A 20,345-nucleotide genomic window follows, 5' to 3' on the forward strand; every position below is an offset into this window, starting at 1 on the left:
GGGAGGGGAGATGTCGTCATTCGCCAGGTTCTGAACGGAACTTGAATTTGTGGAATCAGTTATAAGACCGACCATCTTTTTGAAATTGGAATTGCAACCGAGAGATTAATCTCCCACTGTGGTCACCAGTTGTTTATGGGTAAAACCTGTTTCTGCTGGTTTTGGTAAATTTGGGTGTGTGGAGGAGAAACAAATCTAAACCTAAAACAAATACACTACACGGGAGTACTTTAGATTCGAGAGATCAATCTGTACAATCCTGGCCTAAACCAAGAAATGGCCATTCCAGTCTTGCTTCGGTCACAAAGTGAAGGAGAAGGGTTGGTCTTAGGGAGGGAAACGAAGAAGGTGTTGAGACCAGAATGGTTAATTCTGAAGGTGTGGCTATTTTATGACTTGTATCAGAATTTGGAACTGGCTTGTGGAATGAAAGCTATCAGTTCTTTGGTGCTTTTCTGGATACTGTGTTGTTCTCACAAAAACTTGTTGTTTGGTCGAAAATAGGTAAAACCTATTTATACAAGCCATATTGAACGCACCCTGATATCGTAGAAAGTGGGAGTGATTGAGTAATGGATAAGTGGGACTATGTGTAAATGTCAGAGACCACGTTCCCACCATGGAGGAAACTGGTCATTTTACACCCACTACTTCTTACCGCCACTAACTACCCTGCTTTCTGACACTTTCTTATAATGGGCGTGTTGCACGCTGCACGCTGTAAACCGCCAGATCAATACCCTGATGAGCACCCCCCCAGTTTGTGACATGTTTGATGTCTCGAGTGTTTTCATGGAAAACATGTAGCAGGTTGCTATATGTGGCAAGTCAAAGTCAGGAGACTTGCCACAGGAGAATAGCACGTGATGCTATTTGGCCTATCTTAGTTGGTCGCCCAAAACTTGCCACGGGCCTGTCAATTCTGTGGAGAATTCGGACGGCTGAGATTGTAACCCATGAGAAAGGATGGCCATTGATTATGGCCACATTCTGTTGGAGCCTGACGACAACACAGTGGCGTCATTGGCACATGCCAGTGGCATATAGCGGCATGCTACTGACATAGTGGCACCTGGCGTAGCCATGTCAGATATTTTGGCATATTGGTGTTAGACCCAAATATGGCACTGGCAACATCGGTCATGTTGCTATATCAAACTTAAGGCCTTAGGAGAATTACCTGACTTAGTTGGCGTGGCAACTTTGGCTAAATTAGGGTTTGGCATATCGAAACCCTAATTAGCGTACGGCATGACCGCGACACGGTGACACTTTATGCTATTGGTGTCATGGCCACATCAAAGGAACTATGGCAAGCCATAACATGGGAATAACCACAAGGCGCAAGGATGACCGCGGGTGATTATAGAACGACGCCATTTTTAGGGTTTGGTGGGTCCCACATGGCTCGTGGCATGTTGTAGGGCCAAAGTAGCGTAATTAGGCCACGACTGGAAATTAAGGTTTTGACTAATGCCACTAGAGCAGAGCCGTTTATAATACCCTAATTGGAATATGTTATGGCGTTTGTCGACGAACAAGGAGTGGATTAGCACGTTGGCGCGCTATTTATGGCATGTTGACACGATTGGCATGCTACTGCGGCATGTTTGGCATGTTCGGCATGCTACTGCAAAGAAGTGGCACGTTTGGCATGTTTGGCATGCTAATTAGTGTATTGGCGCGACATGGCATGTTTGGCATGCCACTAGCACGCCGGAACGGAATGACACGTTTGGCATGCACGTTTGGCATGCCAATTAGCATGTTGGCGTGGATTTTGGGAAGCCAATTTGGCATCGTGACCATCTGGCGCAACTTTGCCTCTTTTAATACTTTGGCAGGTTTAAAGCGACCTGATTGTTCGCAAAAGAGGGTGCCGGCCAAGCATGGGCGTGTCCACACTTCTGGTGTGCGTGTGGCGGGTTTAAAGCGACCTGATTGGTCGATAGGAAATAGGGCCAGCAAGTATGGGCCCATCCAAAACTCATGTGCGTGTGGAGGGTTTAAGGCGACCTGATTGGTCGACGGGAAATAGGGGTCGGTTGAGCAACATGGGGTTTGGCCACTTGCAAGTGGCGCCGGATGGTCTACGACATGGCCACACCTTCCTTTGTTGCTGCTCCTATTCCGCGACTCCTTTTATTCCTTATTTTCTGATTTTAGGTAGGATTTCGCACCTACTAATCCATAGCGGATTAATTACCTAGTTCGCCTAGGCTTAATTTCGACACGCAAGGTCTAATATACTGCGCAGGGCGCAAAACCTTAATTTTTGCAAATTAGTCAGGGTAATATCTAAATCTTGTGAATTATCACAAAATTGATTGAATTCTATCTGTTGACACAAGTTCATCGCCAGAGAGCAGTATGCTTTCCGATTAAATACTTTATGCAAGGACCTTAACCTTGATACTTGGAAGTTCGTGCTACTCTGCTGCGAGTGAACACAAATTGTCATGCCATATCAACATTAAGGGTTCATCCGGGGAACATAGCACAAAAAGCATTCGAAGAAACTTATATTAACTGAGTAATACAGGCAAGGTGCCAAAATTTACAGAATATCTGGGATTGTTGCTATATGCACCATTCTGGATAAATTTCATGGGGAAATATTGAGTTGCTCAATAAATGTGCCAGTGGCGAGGTTGAACACTCATCACTTTTACATGGCTCCGTTTCTTTGCAGAGTGACGGCACATTAAATGCAAGGTTTTACAAATTTAGCCCTAAACTAAAAACCACTATCAACAGTAACAAAAAGGGGGAGAAATATATGGAGTAAACAAGTGATACTGGTATTGATTTTATATTGATTGGTATCACTAAAGGAAAGGACATTGGTGCTTAAACGTTTATCTAACGAAAGAGTAAAAGCATAGACTAAGGGGGAGTAACATATCATTGCAAAGGGATAACAAAGACGCGCGGATTGAAAATATACCGATCTTACCTTTAGGGGGCGTATTAGATTTGTTATTATAATGTCCACAACAACATTTATGGATTGAATATATACATGTTAGTGTATTGTTGAATTTGGGAATCAAGCGTATGTGTAATGAATTCTTGTAATTTTCTTATCCATATGATGTAAGTGTTTTGTCACTAAAATTGACAAAGGGGGAGATTGTTAGAGCATAGCTCGGTTGAACCCACAAAGCGTTGGTATGTCAAGTTTGGTTGTCATATTTTAGAGAATCAAAACTCATATTAAGAGTCGCTTGATTCTGTACTAGATTCAAATTCATATAGGTTATCTTGAAAGTATTATGATATGAGACATTACAAGTATTGCGAAGACTTGATGAAGTGAAGAAGTAAGGAGATACAACGACAACATCATCCTTCCACTTGAGGTTAGTGATATTTGACTTGAACCATTTCATTCCCTAACGTATCTTTCAAGTCGTGTATATTGAAAACAAAACTTCGAAGCATGATTACACTCTAGATAGACATAGTGTTAAGGAATACAATACGAGGGTTATTGCTTAACCATTAAACTTTGTATATAAGACATCGACATAATCGTTTGAATGCTATTGTTATTATGTATGGGTATGAGGTAAGGATTTCATCCTAGGAAACAATGTTTTACATGTGTTTTAAGGAAGTAAATTCATGAACTTGTTTTGTGAATCGAAAAGGAAATCGCCAGGCATTATTGGTATTGTTATTCATTGCATATTTTTTGAACTACCAATATATGTGATTAGTATAACCGCTCGTGACTTGCTTATGTTCTTGGTAAAATTATTCACAAAGGCCTGACTTTTGTATTTATATGACTTTTATTAGTAAAATCGATCTTAAGTAATCACCTGAGATAGTATGATCGATTTTATGATTTTGTGTATGACCAACTCTGGGTAAAGGGGACCGATCCTAGTAAGAGGTGAAACACATCAAAAAGGGGAATTGATCCTTGTATGAGGTGCAACAAATTTTTAGCAGAAAGGGGAACCGATCCTATGGACATGTGCAACACGTTTTTAGGCAAAGAGGAACCGATCATATAGACATGTGCAACACGTACAAGTTAGATACCATATATATGTGGGGAACCGATCCTAGTACCTAGTCAACCGAATTTTGGAAAGCTAGTGTGACTATGCACAATACTCACATGGAGGTAGAACCGAAACTTGTTTTGGTAGAACCGTGAAACCCATGATTTGTGATTGATTGTTCTTGATCAATCACATAGTTCTTGGAAGTAAGATGAACCAATTCTAAACTTGTTTTGAAGTGTGGAAAATCGGTTTCAATGTTGTAAGTATGAAAGAGGACTTAAATATCTCTTACATTGGAATCGTACCGAGTTGCGCTCTGAGACTCGGGCGACTAAATCGGAGATTTTTTTTCGTTTTCAGCTTCAAATTTTTCGATCTTCGTCTTCATTAATTCAGGTATTCAGGGGATTTCAAGGTTTTAATTCAATGATTGGTGATGATTTTAATGTGATGTATTGTCTGAATTCGATTTATTATTGAGATTTCTTCATCGAATCTAGATCTACGATGAATAATAATACTTTTTGTTTCTTTTCTTCTGAATCAAATCCGAAGAGGATTGATACTGAAATACAAATTGTAGTACCATCGTGCTATATTCCTGATGAGGAGATAGATGATAGTTTGAATGAATGGCAGTTTAGTTTGATTGGAAGATTGGATTTAGTTAAGATGAAATTTGTTGTCGCAAAAGAGTCATTGAGGAGACAATGGAATACCTCGGGAAATTATCAATTGATACCTATTGGAAAAGGATTTTTTATCATCAAGTTAACTAATGAAAGTGATATGAAGTATATTTGGAATGGGTACTGGGAAGTTGAAACTCAAGTTCTAAAATTAAGATTTTGGGAACCAAATTTCAATCCTACATCTCAAAGAACTACTACAACTTTTGTTTGGATTAATTTCCCTGGTTTATGAATGGAGTACTGGAAGGAGAAAATTCTTATGTCTTTAGGTGATACTTTTGCAAGAGCTATAAAGGTGGATGAAACAACTCTTAAAAGAGAAGTTGGTTATTATGCAAGTGTTCTTGTTGAAGTTGATTTAGCAAATAATATACCAAATTAAATCTTGGTTAAATCCAAGTATGGTAGTTTTGAACAGGAGGTACAAGTTCCAAATCTCCAGGTTTTTGTGATCATTGAAAAATGGTTGGACATTTAATAACAAAATGTAGGTTGAAGAGAAAAGATGAGTCAAAGGAGGCTGATACTGATGGTAACCCTAAATTGATAACAAGGAAAGTTTGGAAAAAGAAAGAAAAGAAGCAATCACAGCAAGGTGGTTTTGATATTTTTTAACTCTCCTAAAACTCCTAAGGTGATTGAAGTTTAGAAGATTATTTTAAGTGAAGATGGGATTATAATGGAAGACTATTCTGTTAATGGAAGTACAATTTTTTCTCAAGATGAATTTCCATCACTTTCAGCAGAAGGTTTGCTTAAAGTTTCTACAAGTATTCCTACATTGTTGTCATATGAATTACATGATCAAGAAAAACTGGTAACTCCAGTTTTAAATTTACAAAATAAGCCTTCAGTACAGTTTGGAACCTTGGAATCCTTTACTTCTGCAAGTAAATTTCAAGTATTGGTAGAAGTTGCTAAGGAACAAAGTTCGGAGGAAAGTATGAAAGTTTCAAATCCTGGTACAAAAAGTATTGCAACTAGCAAAGAAGCTAAGGACAACAATAAAGCAGCATAGTCAAAAGGTATATCTCTTATGACAACAAGGAAACTTGCTGGAATTTTAGTTAAAAATAAAGGCATGAGAGGACCTGAATCCTCTCAAGTTAATTCTTCTCAATGAGAGTAGCCTTCTGGAACATCAGAGGCCTCATGAGGACTAGAGTAAAAGATAAATTAAGATCCTTAGTGAACCAATTTAGCCCTTCTCTGATATGGTTAGGTGAGCCTAAAATAAGAGTCAGAAACAATTTTGTTAAAAATTTGAGATTACCTGGAGTGAGTCATATGTTGATCTATAACTCAACAGATACTGAAAAAGGAAACATTTGGTTACTATGGAATTCTTCTTTGTCAACCCCAACAGTTGTTTCTAGTACTAAACAAGTATTTCTATCAGAGTTGGAGAGGTTTTGGTTACTGGTATTCATGTTGCATGTCTAACAGTTGACAGGAGAATTCTTTGAGAGGAATTAATGAAGATCAGTCAAATGAATTGTCCATAGCTGGTAATTGGAGACTTCAACACTGTTTTAAACTGTGATGAAAAAGTAGGAGGAAGAAGTCCTTTAAGAGTTTCAATGTCAGATTTCAACAAATGTTTAGATTACTGTGGTCTTTTACAAGCTCCCAAGATCAGGAACAAAATATTCCTTGTGCAATAATAGAGTGGGTAAGAAGAGGATATTATGTGATCTGGATAAGGCTTTTTTCAATGTGAAATGGATGGAAAAGTATGATGATTGGATATATAAAGTTGGAGTGAGGGGAGTCTCAGACCATGGTGCATTGCTGGGAGGTACTAATGACTTCCCTAAGCCAAATAATATACCTTTCAAATATCAAAATGTATGGACTTCTCATCCTGAATTTAAGCAGCTTATACAAGCATCATGGGAAGAAGAATGTTCAGGAAATCCAGCTTTTAAATTTATGAGCAAACTGAAAAGATTTAAAATTAGTGTTAAGACATGGAATCAAGGTTAAAGAAACTAAAGAAGAAGTGCTCAATGCTTCCTTACTTTCAGATGCTCAGCTAGAAAATGTGGAATTACTTAATAAGTTGGTAACTGCAAGAGGAAAGCATGAAGTAGTAGCTAATCAGTATAATGAATTGATGAGGTCAAAATCAAGAGTTAAATGGGTGAAAGAGGGTGGTGCAAATACTGGTTTTTTCCATACTTCAATGAAGGTTAGAAGAGCACATAATAATATTGTGGAACTTGAAGATACTTCTGGTAATATTGTTACAAATCAAGAAAACATGGCAGAGTTACTTGTAAGTCATTTTAATAAGAAATTTGAATATCATGAAGTCATACTAGAGGAAGAACTTTTTGACATTATTCCTAAAGTGATAACTAATGAAGAAAATGCTCAAATGGATAAATTTCCATCAGATCAAGAAATCAAAGAAGCCGTATTCTCAATGGATCAAAATAGTTCTCCTGGTCCTGATGGTTTGCCAGGTAGCTTCTATAGATTTTCATGGGATATTATTGGTAAAGATTTGATAGAGGAAATACAATTCTATCGGAGGTGCAGATTCATACCAAAAGGGATGAATTCCAGTTTTTTATTCTTGTTACCTAAAGTTCCAGGAGCTAAAAGAACTGAGCAATTTAGACCTATTGGTTTGTCTAATTTTTGCTTTAAAATTATCACAAGGACTATTACAACAAGAATGCATTGTGTGCTACATAAAGTGATATCTTGTCAACAGGGAGCTTTTATAAAAGGAAGAAACATTCAAGAAAATATTGTGCTAGCTTCTGAGCTAGTAAATGGCTGAAGACTATTTTTGAATCTACAAGAATTTCAGTTTTAGTTAATGGAGGGCCATTTGGATTCTTTGATGTAAGAAGAGGGCTCAGACAAGGAGACCCACTTTCTCCCATATTATTTGTGATTGGAGAGGAGGTATTAAGTAGGAATATAACAAGAATGGTTCAAGTTGGTCTAATAAAAGCAATTGTTAATAGAAATGGTTGTCAGCCATCTCATCTGATGTTTGCTGATGACATTTTTATATTTTGTAATGGACATAAAAGATCATTGGACAATCTAATGAAACTATTGATGAGATATCAAGCAGCTTCAGGGCAGATAGTTAACAGAGCTAAACGTAAGTGTTTTGTAGGAGGAGTTACTGAAGCAAGAAGACATGCTATAGATGAAAATCTGCAGAGGGAAATTTCTGAATTCCCAAACAAATACTTGGGAGTAATGTTGAAACCTGGAAGGTTAAATCTGTTCATGTTTGGGGAAAGGTAGAAATGTTACAAAAGCAATTGGCTGGTTGGATTGGAAAACTGCTTGCATTCTCAGCTAGATTGACATTAGTGAAGTTTGTGCTATGCAGCATACCACTTTATACTATGTCAGTATATAAATGGACCAAAATAGTGATAAAGGAATGTGAGAGGATTATAAGAAACTTTTTATGGACTGGTGATCCATCAGTGAAGAAGCTAATAACTGTAAAATGGGAAGAAGTAAATGCACCATTTGAGGAAGGAGGGCTTGGTATAAGGAGGTTAGAGGTGATGAATAAGGCTTTGTTGTTAAAATTACTTTGGAAGATTGAAACAGAAGATGAAGAATGGACTAGATTTATGAAGGCAAAATATAAGAATAACAATGGTCAATGGACAACTAGTTACAAAAAATCATCAATTTGGCCTGATTTAAAATGGGTAATAAATGAACTCAAGGAAGGGAGTAGATGGCTGGTGGGGGATGGTAAGAGTATTTCAGTTTGGGAAGATAAGTGGGTGAAGGAGTATGCACTCACAGAGCATTATAACTCAGATCCTTTTGTTCAATAATACAAAGAACTAAAAGTAAGTGATCTAATAATAAATGGTGAGTGGAATGTCCCTGAAGAAATGAAGAAATCTTTTGATTTAAAAGAGTTGCCAGCATTAGGGAAATGAGGGGATAAAAGAATATGGGTTGCTGATTTAACTGGAAAATTTTCAGTTGCAACTGCAGTGCAACAGATAAGAGTGAAGTATCAGAAAGTGCAGTGGGCTAAATATGTGTGGAGTCCTTATATATATCTTTTAATGTTTGGAAGATTCTGAGGGGCTTGTGCAACTGAAGAAAGTGTCAGAAAGAAAGGGTATGACACAGTATCTAAATGTTACTTATGTGGAAATGGTCAAGACAATACGAAGCATATTCTGTGGGAATGTTCTTTCAGTAAAGAAATTTGGAACTGGCTGGGAGGTGTGTTTACTCTTAATGCTCCTACACATTTTGATGAATTAATAGCATATGTCAAAAATCAAAGTTCTGCAATCAGACAAATATGGTGTATAAGCTCATTTTCAGTGATGGTGGAGTTGTGGATGACAAGAAACTTGAAAGTATATGAGAATATCAACCCAAATGCTATGAAGTTCAAGGATAAAATCATGAACTTTACTAAGGAGTATGGAGTCAGAGTAAATGGGTTCATGAAGAATAGCACGTATGATCTGAACATTATAGTTAATTTTGGTATAAAAGGAATTAAGAGCAAATGTGTTGCTGTTAAATGAGTTTTTTTCAGGATTCCTTAGGTAAACCAAGCTCTAATATGTTGTGATGGAGCTTCAAAAGGCAATTCTAGTGCTGCAGGGGATTGGTTTTATTGCAAGAACAAGTGAAGGAACTTGCTTAGGAACTGGAATTGGAGGACTGGGAACTGCAACAAACTACATTGCAGAGGTAATGGCGTTGATAACAGCAGGTGAATGGGCTGCCAATAAGAAATTATTGGACATATGTTTCAGCCTAGACTCTAAAGCAGTCATATTAGCATTCACTGGTGGCAAAATTCCTTGGATAGTAAAGAACAGATGGGAGAAAATTACTGAATTTCTGAGGAGTATCACTTTCATACATACATACATACATACAGGGAAATAAATTTTTCAGTTGACCATTTTGCAAATGAAGGAACTAAACTTGGCAGAGGAGTAATAATATTGTATGAAGGCATGCCTGATTCTTTGAGAATAATGGAACAAGAGGATGCACACTATTTCAGATTTTCTTGAACAACTTTTGTAAAAAATGATATTTTCTATTTTGTTCTTTAGCTTTATTTTTGCATTCATTTAGTTAGTCTTGGTCTGTCAAGACTAACATTACAACTTTGAGTTTCATCTTTGGTAATAAAAAAAATTTATGATTGAAAAAGAAAATAAAAAAAAAATGAAAGAGGACTTTCAAAGTAAGGATGTCGACATACTTTGAACGCGTGCAGTAATGCTTATCTTTTATTGTTCAAAGTTATTCCTTAATAGCTAAAGGAAGAAAATCCCGGATCGAAAAATAAATAAGTTAAGAATATTTTATTTAAGGTTTTTAATTTTATTTTTGGAAAATGAAAACTAGTAATGTGCGTTTGCTAGTTGAAGATTTTCTAAGAGATTTTCGGTCAATATAATGGACATATCATTTCCAGGAATTATGGAAACCGAATTTGGAATATATTGCATATCTTGAGAATATTTTCGGTTTTGGAAATTCCTTGGTGTCCAAACTTCCTTGGTCTATAAATACTTGAAGTTCGCATTTCTAGCAAACTAATCCTTTGTGACAACAAACTTCCTCGGTTGTGTTGTTACTGGAGAAGCCGCCTATCCGGAGAGGAGAGTAACCTAATTAGGCGAAATCTCTTACGGCCGCTCAGTTAAAAGTCTTCTTTGGGATTGAGAATCTCAATTAGTACCGTTGGTGGGAAACTAGATAATTGCGGTTTATCTTTTGTTTTCGATTGATTTGATTGACTAACGGTGGTTGAACTTTGATTTCACCTAGTTTGTTTATGCTTGGGAATCTTCTCTTCTGATATAAGATTCTCTCAAACTAGTTCGAAGTTTCGACAGGGATCTTTAGACTGTTTGTAGATCTAAAGAAGTCTTATGATAATCCATTGTTAACAGACTCCGTTCTGTGCGTGATTGATCACAAGAGATTCAAGTAGTTGTGCGCAGGTATTTATTGAAGATCTAAGAAGATTTGAAAACAAAGAAGACGTTGAAGATTTCTGATTTGGGTTCATAATCTTTGGTGTGCACGATACTTGTTTCGGTATAAGAGGATCCAACTATAATCGATTTATCCTTGTGGTAGATAAGATTGATTAGTTGTGTAGATCGGCATCAATACAATTCTTTGTGATTAAAAGTATTGATTGCAAAATCTTAACAATTACCTTTGTTAGTTGAGAATAAAATAGATCTAAGAACCCGACGAAGGAGTTTATTGAGATAAACAGAAGAGCCTTTGTCGAACTCACATCACTTGGTTGAAGAGAGTTGATACCAAACAGATTTGTTGTTCCCATACTGTTTGGAATACGAACCAAAGGAATTGTTCCAAGTACGTGACTTATTACAGGTCGGAGGTGTGGGAATACAAACAGAACTATGTGAACTATAGATTTAGTTGCTTGGTCTCAACTATACGAAGTTGGTTTGATTTTGTATAGCGGCTTAATCCTTAGAGTATTCAATTCTGAACAAGGTCCCGGGGTTTTTCTGCATTTGCGGTTTCCTCGTTAACAAAATCTTGTTGTGTCATATACTTTTATTTTCCGCAATTATAATTGTTGTTATTATAATTTAAAGTAAATTACACAAACGTTAATTCATATTTACTTGATAAGCAATCCTATTGTGTTTGGTTAAGTCCAAACCTTTTTATCAAGTAAACATACTTCGCTGTTGTATTGTCTCGATCTCGTATCCATAGACGATCACACGAAGTGTGAACCGATTTATTATATTGTCTCGACTCAGTCCATAGAGAATCTCTTTCGAATAAAGGACTTATAGGTGGAAAAGTTTTAGCTTGAGGTATATTTGGGTACCCTCGCCTTTTCACATGGGATGAAGGTTCTAAGAAAAGACAATACTTTCATGACATTCTTAAAACAAACCTGATGGCATGTACACCGAACACCCGTTAGTAACACATGTAATAATTTATGAAAATAAATTTCTTATAAACTTCCAACAATGCTCTCATTTCATAAATTAAGACAAACCTAAAACGTACGCGAAACAAAACAGAGTTGCATTCTACAACAATAAAGCGACTTGATCGATTAGGTCAAGCACCAATAAGTACTCAATATTTAAAAAGTAACTTATCATTTTAGAACTTTCAGTTGCTCAAAGTTAGCTAGTCACAGTATTGTGATAAACGTTCATGAAAGGATCTTATAATAATTAAAAGGAAGTCATCACATATCAATTCTCATCAGGAGAAAATGATAATTCTTTTCTTTTGCAGTACTAATCTTGTATAATATCTTATTTTGTTGAGTGCTTCATAGACAGTCTAATCTCATCGAAAGCGGCATCACTTTCTTACTCATACAGGCAAGTTCAATTGAAATGATTTTGAAAGCAACCAAGCTCATTCACACGGATGAACTTCTTAATTAAAGTTTTGATTTGCCCCTTTATTGTCTGTTTAGTTATCATTAACAAGTATTTGTGGTAAATTTTATTAGAGCATTAGTATATCAAACTATATTTTGGTTTTCGATTATGTGACGTGTAATTCTCAATATTGTCAAGTTTACTTCGTAAAATTTGGTTTTGCTTGTAGTCTTATGTAAGATTCGTACATCGTCAATGTTTCAAAGTTTGAAAACTAAGTGATATATTTGAAGAAATTTGTCAATAAATACAAAATTGAAGAATGAAGATAAAAAATTAAGGACTATCAAGCAAACGTCTATTTCAAAAAGAACACATCACCAGGCTATAACCAATGATATTAAATTTCCTAATCACATATATTTGAGCTGATTTCAGTCTAAAATTTAGCGGGCATCACCTTGATCACTTATTTGATCAAAACACACAAAAAATATGAATCACAAGTTTGGTTGCATAAATTTGGTATTGGTGTAGAACACGTACCCAGGTTGGTTTCAAAATCCCGGTACGTAATTGAAAATAAAGTAAGGTAACTCAAATACTTAGAAAAATATGGAAGATGCAAATTATCATACATAATGAGCTGGTTTCAAAATCAATAGCTAATCGGAATTTAAACCTAGGTACTTATACATGGTTTGAATTGGTTAAAATTTGATGTACTAGTCTCCTAAGGCTCGATCAGTCTTATTTAGGTAAATATTGATAAAATCATATCTTAGGTATGCATATTACTTGGAAATCAAGTTTATGGGTTATTTAACATTTGGTACCCAGCAAATGTCCAACACCTAGTTTTGGTACCCAACATTTGAGATATTAAGGGTTGGTTGGTCCTTGACCAGTTGGAGACTGTTAAGTCAAGCATTGACTAAACGGAGCTACTGTTTCTATAACAGATCATTTACTATTACGTTATTATCCCTAACAGCAGTAACATTAACCCGTGAAGTCCAAACTTAGAGTTTAGATTACACGTATACCTATCCCGTTTCGTCTTTTCTATCAGAAGATTAAAGTGGTGGCCATTTTCATTTTATTTTCTTCATGTCTCTCTGCAACTGCAAGTCGAAGAACAAAGGTAATAAATAGACACTCCTCACCGCTGAAAGCTTGTATTTTTTTTAGTGGAGATAGTGATAAAAGGTTGTAGATTTTTTGATCTGATTGATGGGTTTTTCAAAATTAGATATAATTATGTAAAATTGGGGATGAGTTTCCACTGGATTTCATTTGTATTTGTTTATTGTGATGGTGGTGGTAGTGGTGAGAGTTGCTGGTTGTGGAGGTGGTAGTGGTGAGTTTTGATGGTTGTGGTGAATGTTATCTGTGGTGGTGGTCGAGATAAGTGGAATTCAATGAAATTTGATTGTTGAAATGTCGAGAACCAAGACTTGTTGCTAGTGGTGTGAAAGTGGAGTAGTTGAAAGTGCTGTGTAGATTGGTTAATGGTTACTGGAGTTGATGTAATCGAAAACAGGTGGAATTCTGGTGAGTTAGTGACTGCGAACTGGTTGGTTAACTTTGTCAAGCACTTTGCAGGCGTCTTTCTGGTTATGGAGTTATGTCTCTCTGCTGTATTTTCTCCCCTTTATATAACCCCTTCCCTGTATTTTATAAGCCCCAAAACCCGAATTAGGTAAGTACCCAACCTTGTTAAGTCATTCAAGACTCTTACCATTCAACAATATAAACCGTCAATCATTAGAAAAACAATGGCAGAGCTCGTCTTCTTTGTTGTTTTATGGCTGCTAAAGTCAACCCAGAACAAACACTGTTAAGTAATTCAACCAATAGATATATTTTTTTAATTATATTTTAGTTTCTTCCAAGATTTGTTATTGCTGAAAATGGGCAGTGACTGTTGGTTCTAACGGAGAAGAAGAAATGTGATAGAACGGATGTAGAAGAAGTGTATATATATGACTTTAAGTCATTCTAACCTTTGGTAAAACTCATATGTCAACGGTGATCTAACGCGTTAAATAAAATTAATATTTATACGCGTTAAATAAAATTAATATTTATTAATAAATATCCGGCAGTGTTTGGTCAATAGTTTGACTTGACAGTCTCTGACGGGTCAAGGTATAAACCCTTAATATTTTAAATATTGGGTACCAAAGCTAGGTGTTGGAAATTTACTGGGTACTAAATGTTAAATAACCCTTTAATCCATATATTTGGAATGAGACAAAACCTAGAGATCAAATAAGCTTGGGTCATTCGTACCTACTAATATAAGATATGAGCCATTGCATCTCCTCATCCCACATAATCCTCTAACATCACTCTCATTGACGTGGATCAAAAAGTTGGTTTGTCATATAATAACTTTATAATATTATGAAAAGTTATACAACAACTAGGGTCTGCTTACTACAATAACAAAAATCTGGGTATCCTAGTATTATCAATGAGTATCGAGGGTATTAGCATATTAAAGATCCAAAAATTTATGTTTGAATAATCCATAAACCCTAGATTTGAAAAGACATGTTATTCTATTTGTGCCTTCTTCTTTTGATGTTACAAATTATCAAAAATGGAAAATTTCATGAAATCTTTTCTTATATACCTTGAATAAAAAGTTTTCATGACTAGAGTCAAATGATATACTCTTCCTAAGAGTGTTAAAGGGAGTACTGCGACAATGGATTTTGAATCTTTGTCGAATGAGGAATGGGGAAAAGATGACTATCTATACGTTATACTAAATAAAAAAAGGTTTTAACACCTTTTGTATTAGTTTGAGCAATTATATCTTTCATCATATTGATATTTCAGAAACCTTTGTAGAAGTTTGGGATATTCTTAAAACATTTTACAAATACGGTCAATTGAGAAATAAAGATACGCTTCAAAACATTTTAAATAATTAGGAAAATGTTCGCATGGAACTAACTGATGCTTTTGATTAATTTATTGATAAACTTTCAAAATTCATTAATACCTCAATGATATTGGTAGATTTTATATTAATTATAAAGTTAACTAAAAGATCATTAAGTCGTTACCTTCTCGGTTTGAATCTATAAACATGCTTCACAAAAGCTTATGATGTTCCAAGTTTTCCAGGTTTAAACTTATGAAAAATTGAAAGAGTTTTGAAGATGGAAGTAGTGGTACCCGAAATGGAACCAGTACTTGATCCTATAATAATAAAAAGGTTTTTAAAAAATGGGTAATAAAGCTTTCCATAAAGATTCTCGCAAGAGTCGTTTTCTTTTTTACTCATGAAATGAAGATGAATATGTGTGTAATATACTAATATTGTCTTGGCAAAGGCTATAAATATTTCGCATACTCTTGATAAATTAAATGATAAATTTTAACTCTTTTTTTTTATCGGTAAAGAAATAGTTTATTGACAAAAAAAAGAGGAGAGGGTATAAAAGGGTTATACCACCCTTAAGTGTTACAAGAACAAAGCAAAACATAAGAGAGAAAACAGAGAAGTGACAGACTACCTCTCTGATTACAAATGATCAAAGTAAATTTTTGGACAACTTGTCATCACATCTGTAAAAGTTGGAGACTTTAAGTTTTTAAAAACCAAACACCAAGTGAATAACAGCTACTTAATCTTTTGTTGGACTGCAATCTCATTGTTTTCTTTTTCTGTAAAATCTCTAGAGTTTCTTTCCAACCAAATACTCCACACAATAGCCATTGGCACCATACATGAAGTCTGAAACTATTATTTAGAAATCAATACAATATTACAAGAAAATAGGAAAGTAAGAAAGTCATTTGGCATGGTAAACAACAACTTCAGCTTCTCCTTGAAATGATTCCAGATTTTTGAACCAAACTCACAATGTAGAAACGGATGATTAATAGTTTCATCTTTATCACAAAAAATACATCTCTTAGAAACAGTCATACCTCTCCTACTTAACATATCCCTTGTTGGTGAACTATTGTGAGCAATGGTGCATAGGAAAAACCTCATCTTTTGTGGAAATTTCGGTTTCCATATGTAAGTAAAAATGTGAACCTCGCTTTCATCAGTTGAAATTGTATGTAAAAATTCATAGGTGGATTTCATAAAAGACTAACCTTTAGGACCAATGGACCATTTAATAACATCCTTTTCTTCTTTATTGATGGTGATAGAAGTTAGACATCTCCGCAACTCTGAATATTCTCTTCTGGCAGCCATATTCAGTGTTTTAGGTACACTAAATTTCCAAGTTGCATCCTACTCTACATAAACATCTGATACACTTTTGTTTTTTGCTCTAAAAACAACATAAAAATTTGGATATTTTGAGTGAAAAGGTATGTCAAAAATCCAACTATCCATCTAAAAACCGGTACCACTACAAGAATTATACATGACTTCTAAAGTGAAAAAGAGGGGGTCTAGCAACACCATCCAATATTTTGCTTAGCAATCTGTATGGACTAACTCCGAAATACTTTGCTAGAGAATCAACTAGACAGCCAGACTCAATCTAGATAAAAGTATCTCAAGGAGTTAATATCTCTCTCTTGTTTTTGATATTACTCAAGCTAATAGAAATCAGCGAGTCCTAATCAAACACAAGGAATACTTGGACGCTACCAAAGACCAATGTCCAAGGATCAATCAATATCAATTAACAACCAAAGGTTGGATTTCCAATTGATGATCTTTGACGCACAACCTGTATTATTTCAATTATATAAAAAATATAATGCAGAAAAGAAATAACACAGACACCAGAAGTTTTGTTAACTAGGAAACTGCAAATACAGAAAAACCCCGGGACCTATTTAAGATTGAATACACAATGTATTAAGCCGCTACAGACACTAGACTACTCCAAGATAACTTCGGACTGGACTATAGTTGAACCCCAATCAGTCTCCCACTAATTCAAGGTACAGTTGTACTCCCTACGTCTCTGATCCCAGCAGGACACTGCGCACTTGATTCCCTTAGCTGATCTCACCCACAACTAAGAGTTGTTGCAACCCAAAATCGCAGACTTAATAATAAACAAATCTGTCTCACACAGAAAAGTCTATCAACGGATAAATCTGTCTCCCACAGAAGAACCCTAGGTTTTTGTTCCGTCTTATGATATGAAATCAAGGTGAACATTAACCAATTGATAATCCGGTCTTATATTCCCGAAGAACAACCTAGATTAATCAATCACCTCTCAACAGTCTTACTTGTATAAACAAGAGGACGTCGAGGAATCACAAATAGTGAGACGAAGATGTTTGTGACTTCTTTATATTGCCTATCGGAGAACTCTCACGATCTCAAGCCAATCAATAAGATTGTACTCGTACGATAGAAGATGCAAGATCATATCACACAACTACGATAAAAGTAGTATCGGCCTGGCTTCACAATCCCAATGAAGTCTTTAAGTCGTTAACTTGGTTTTAGAGAAGAAAACCAAAGGTTAGAGGAGATTCGACTCTAGCGAGCGCACTAGTATCACACAGACGTGTGGAGATTAGTTTTGCCCAATGCTAGATGTCTCCTTTATATAGTCTTCAAATCAGGGTTTTGCCCTAGGTACAAATCAATCAATACTCACCATTAGATGAAAACCTACTTTAGATTCAAGCTAATATTTCTCAACCGTTAGATCGAAAACTTAGCTTGTCACACACACTTGAGATATACGTTTACTGGGTTTGTGAAAATCGTGCCCAAACGTGTACGTGTATGTTGGTTCAACATAGTAACCCAAAAGGTTAACCATATGAGCATTTAATATTAACCTTGTTCTTCTTCACCATAACTAGTTCAATTGACTCAAATGAACTAGTTAGAGAGTTGTTCAATTGCTATGAGATCTTATGTAACTACACAAGACACAATTGAAACAAAGATGATTCGATTCGATTTGAATCGGCTCATGAACTTTATAGCCATGGTTTGCATACTGCATTCCTTAGTAATTTAAGTTTCATGTTCAGAGCACGTCTTTAGATCATAACCCACTCAAGTTCGCAAACAAGTTCGCAGACTTAAGGCAACCGACAGAGTTTTCCAAACTCAGCAGAAAATCTCGGCAAAGAGACTTCCGCCAGTTCGCGGACAAGGTTCGCGGACTAAACACGCAAACGATTTTTTGGAAATCCCAGCAGAAATTCTCGGTAAGAGAACTTCCGTCAGTTCGTGGGCTGAGTTCGCGGACTTGGAAAAGTCAATTCCTCCGGTTTCTCTCAATCAACAAAGTTCACAAACTTCGGATTAAGGAATAAGACTTATGCACATATGTATTACCACACAATGCTTATATCCATCATTGGTTATATTAACCTAAACTCTCATTCCAACCATTGAAACATTCTTAGAGGACGTTATATAGTTGTTACGCTATTTCTCGTCAAAGCGATTTTCAAGTGATTGAAACATTATGACTTTCATCACTAGGTGAAGAAAACCTGATCAAAGCGAAACGCTTTACCAACACATGATTTCGAGATATAGATAGGCGAGATACACTCGGCTCGAAATATCAAATGTGTATGATCCAGTCTATATAGCATACGACTTTTGTCTCATAATAAGTAGGAGATATAAGAGATAGACTTTTGAGTGATAGATAAGTTCAAGTCTCCACATACCTTTTTGTTGATGAAGTTCCATGGTTCCTTGAGTAGATCTTCGTTGTTGTATGATGAATCGCCATGAAGTCCTTGAGCTCAACTACACTTTTTTATCCTAGTCCGAGACTTAGCTATGTAGACTAGAAATCAAGACTCATAGTTTTGATCACTAACATTGACAACCATGCTTGATATAGCAACGCATGCGAGGTCGACTGAGCTATGCTCTAACAATCTCCCCCTTTGTCAATTTTAGTGACAAAACTATTAATACATATGGAATAAAAAAAGATAAACTTTAGTGGATCCTATTCCATAGTCTAATCTTCAACGATCCCTGAAATCTTCGTCCTTCCAAGTACTCCAATGATCCCAAAGGTTGTAAGTTTAGCATCACCGTTTTTGAAGATCCGTAGCTATAACAATGAGAGAAATTGATATTCTCGATCATCATTATACAATGACATAGTATTATTATGTAACATCAAAGTCCAATTGCATCACGACTTTAACAATAATACTACGGTCATATGTATCATTCCCCCTTAGTCAATACTCCATCTCACATGAAAACCACTCCCCCTTACACAATGATCCGAAAACTGTTAGAGCATAGCTCAGTCGACCTCGCATGCGTTGCTATATAGAGCATGTTTGTCAATGTTAGTGATCAAAACTATGAGTCTTGATTTCTAGTCTACATAGCTAAGTCTCGGACTAGGATAGAAAAGTGTAGTTGAGCTCAAGGACTTCATGGCAATTCATCATACAACGACGAAGATCTACTCAAGGAACCGTGGAACTTCATCAACTAAAAGGTATGTGGAGACTTGAACTTATCTATCACTCAAAAGTCTATCTATTCTATCTGCTACTTCTTATGAGACAAACAGTAGTATGCTATATAGACTGGATCATATACATTTGACATTTCGAGCTGAGTATTCACTACTTATCTTTTTCTCGAAATCGTGTGTTGGTAAAGCGTTTCTCTTTGATCAAGTTTATCTTCACCTAGTGACGAAAGTCATGAAAAGTTTCAATTACTTTGAGAATTTCTATGACGTGAAACGGTCTGTGAATAACGGCTATATAACGTCCTCTGAGAATGTCCCGATGATTGGAATGAGAGTTTAGATTACATAACCATGTATTCCTTAATCCGAAGTTTTCGAACTTTGTTGATTGAGAGAAACCGGAGGAATTGGATTTGCCAAGTCCGCGAACCCAGTCCGCGAACTGACGGAAGTTCTCTTGCCGAGAATTTCTGCTGGGATTTTCCAGAAACCCGTTTGCGTGTTTAGTCCACGAACTCAGTCCGCGAAATGGCGGAAGTCTCTTTGCCGAGATTTTCTGCTGAGTTTGGAAAACTCTGTCGGTTGCCTTAAGTCCGCGAACTTATTTGTGAGCTTAAGTGGTTAGGATCTAAAGATGTGATCTAAACATGAAGCTTAAATTACTAAGGAATGCTTTATGCAAACCGTGGCTACAAAGTTCATGAGCCGATTCATCGAATCGAATCATCTTTGTTTCAATTGTGTCTTGTGTAGTTACATAAGATCTCTTAGCAATTGAACAACTCTCTAACTAGTTTATTTGAGTCAATTGAACTAGTTATGGTGAAG

Source organism: Papaver somniferum, chromosome 7 (genome assembly GCF_003573695.1).
Source record: "Papaver somniferum cultivar HN1 chromosome 7, ASM357369v1, whole genome shotgun sequence".
NCBI classification, from domain to species: domain Eukaryota; kingdom Viridiplantae; phylum Streptophyta; class Magnoliopsida; order Ranunculales; family Papaveraceae; genus Papaver; species Papaver somniferum.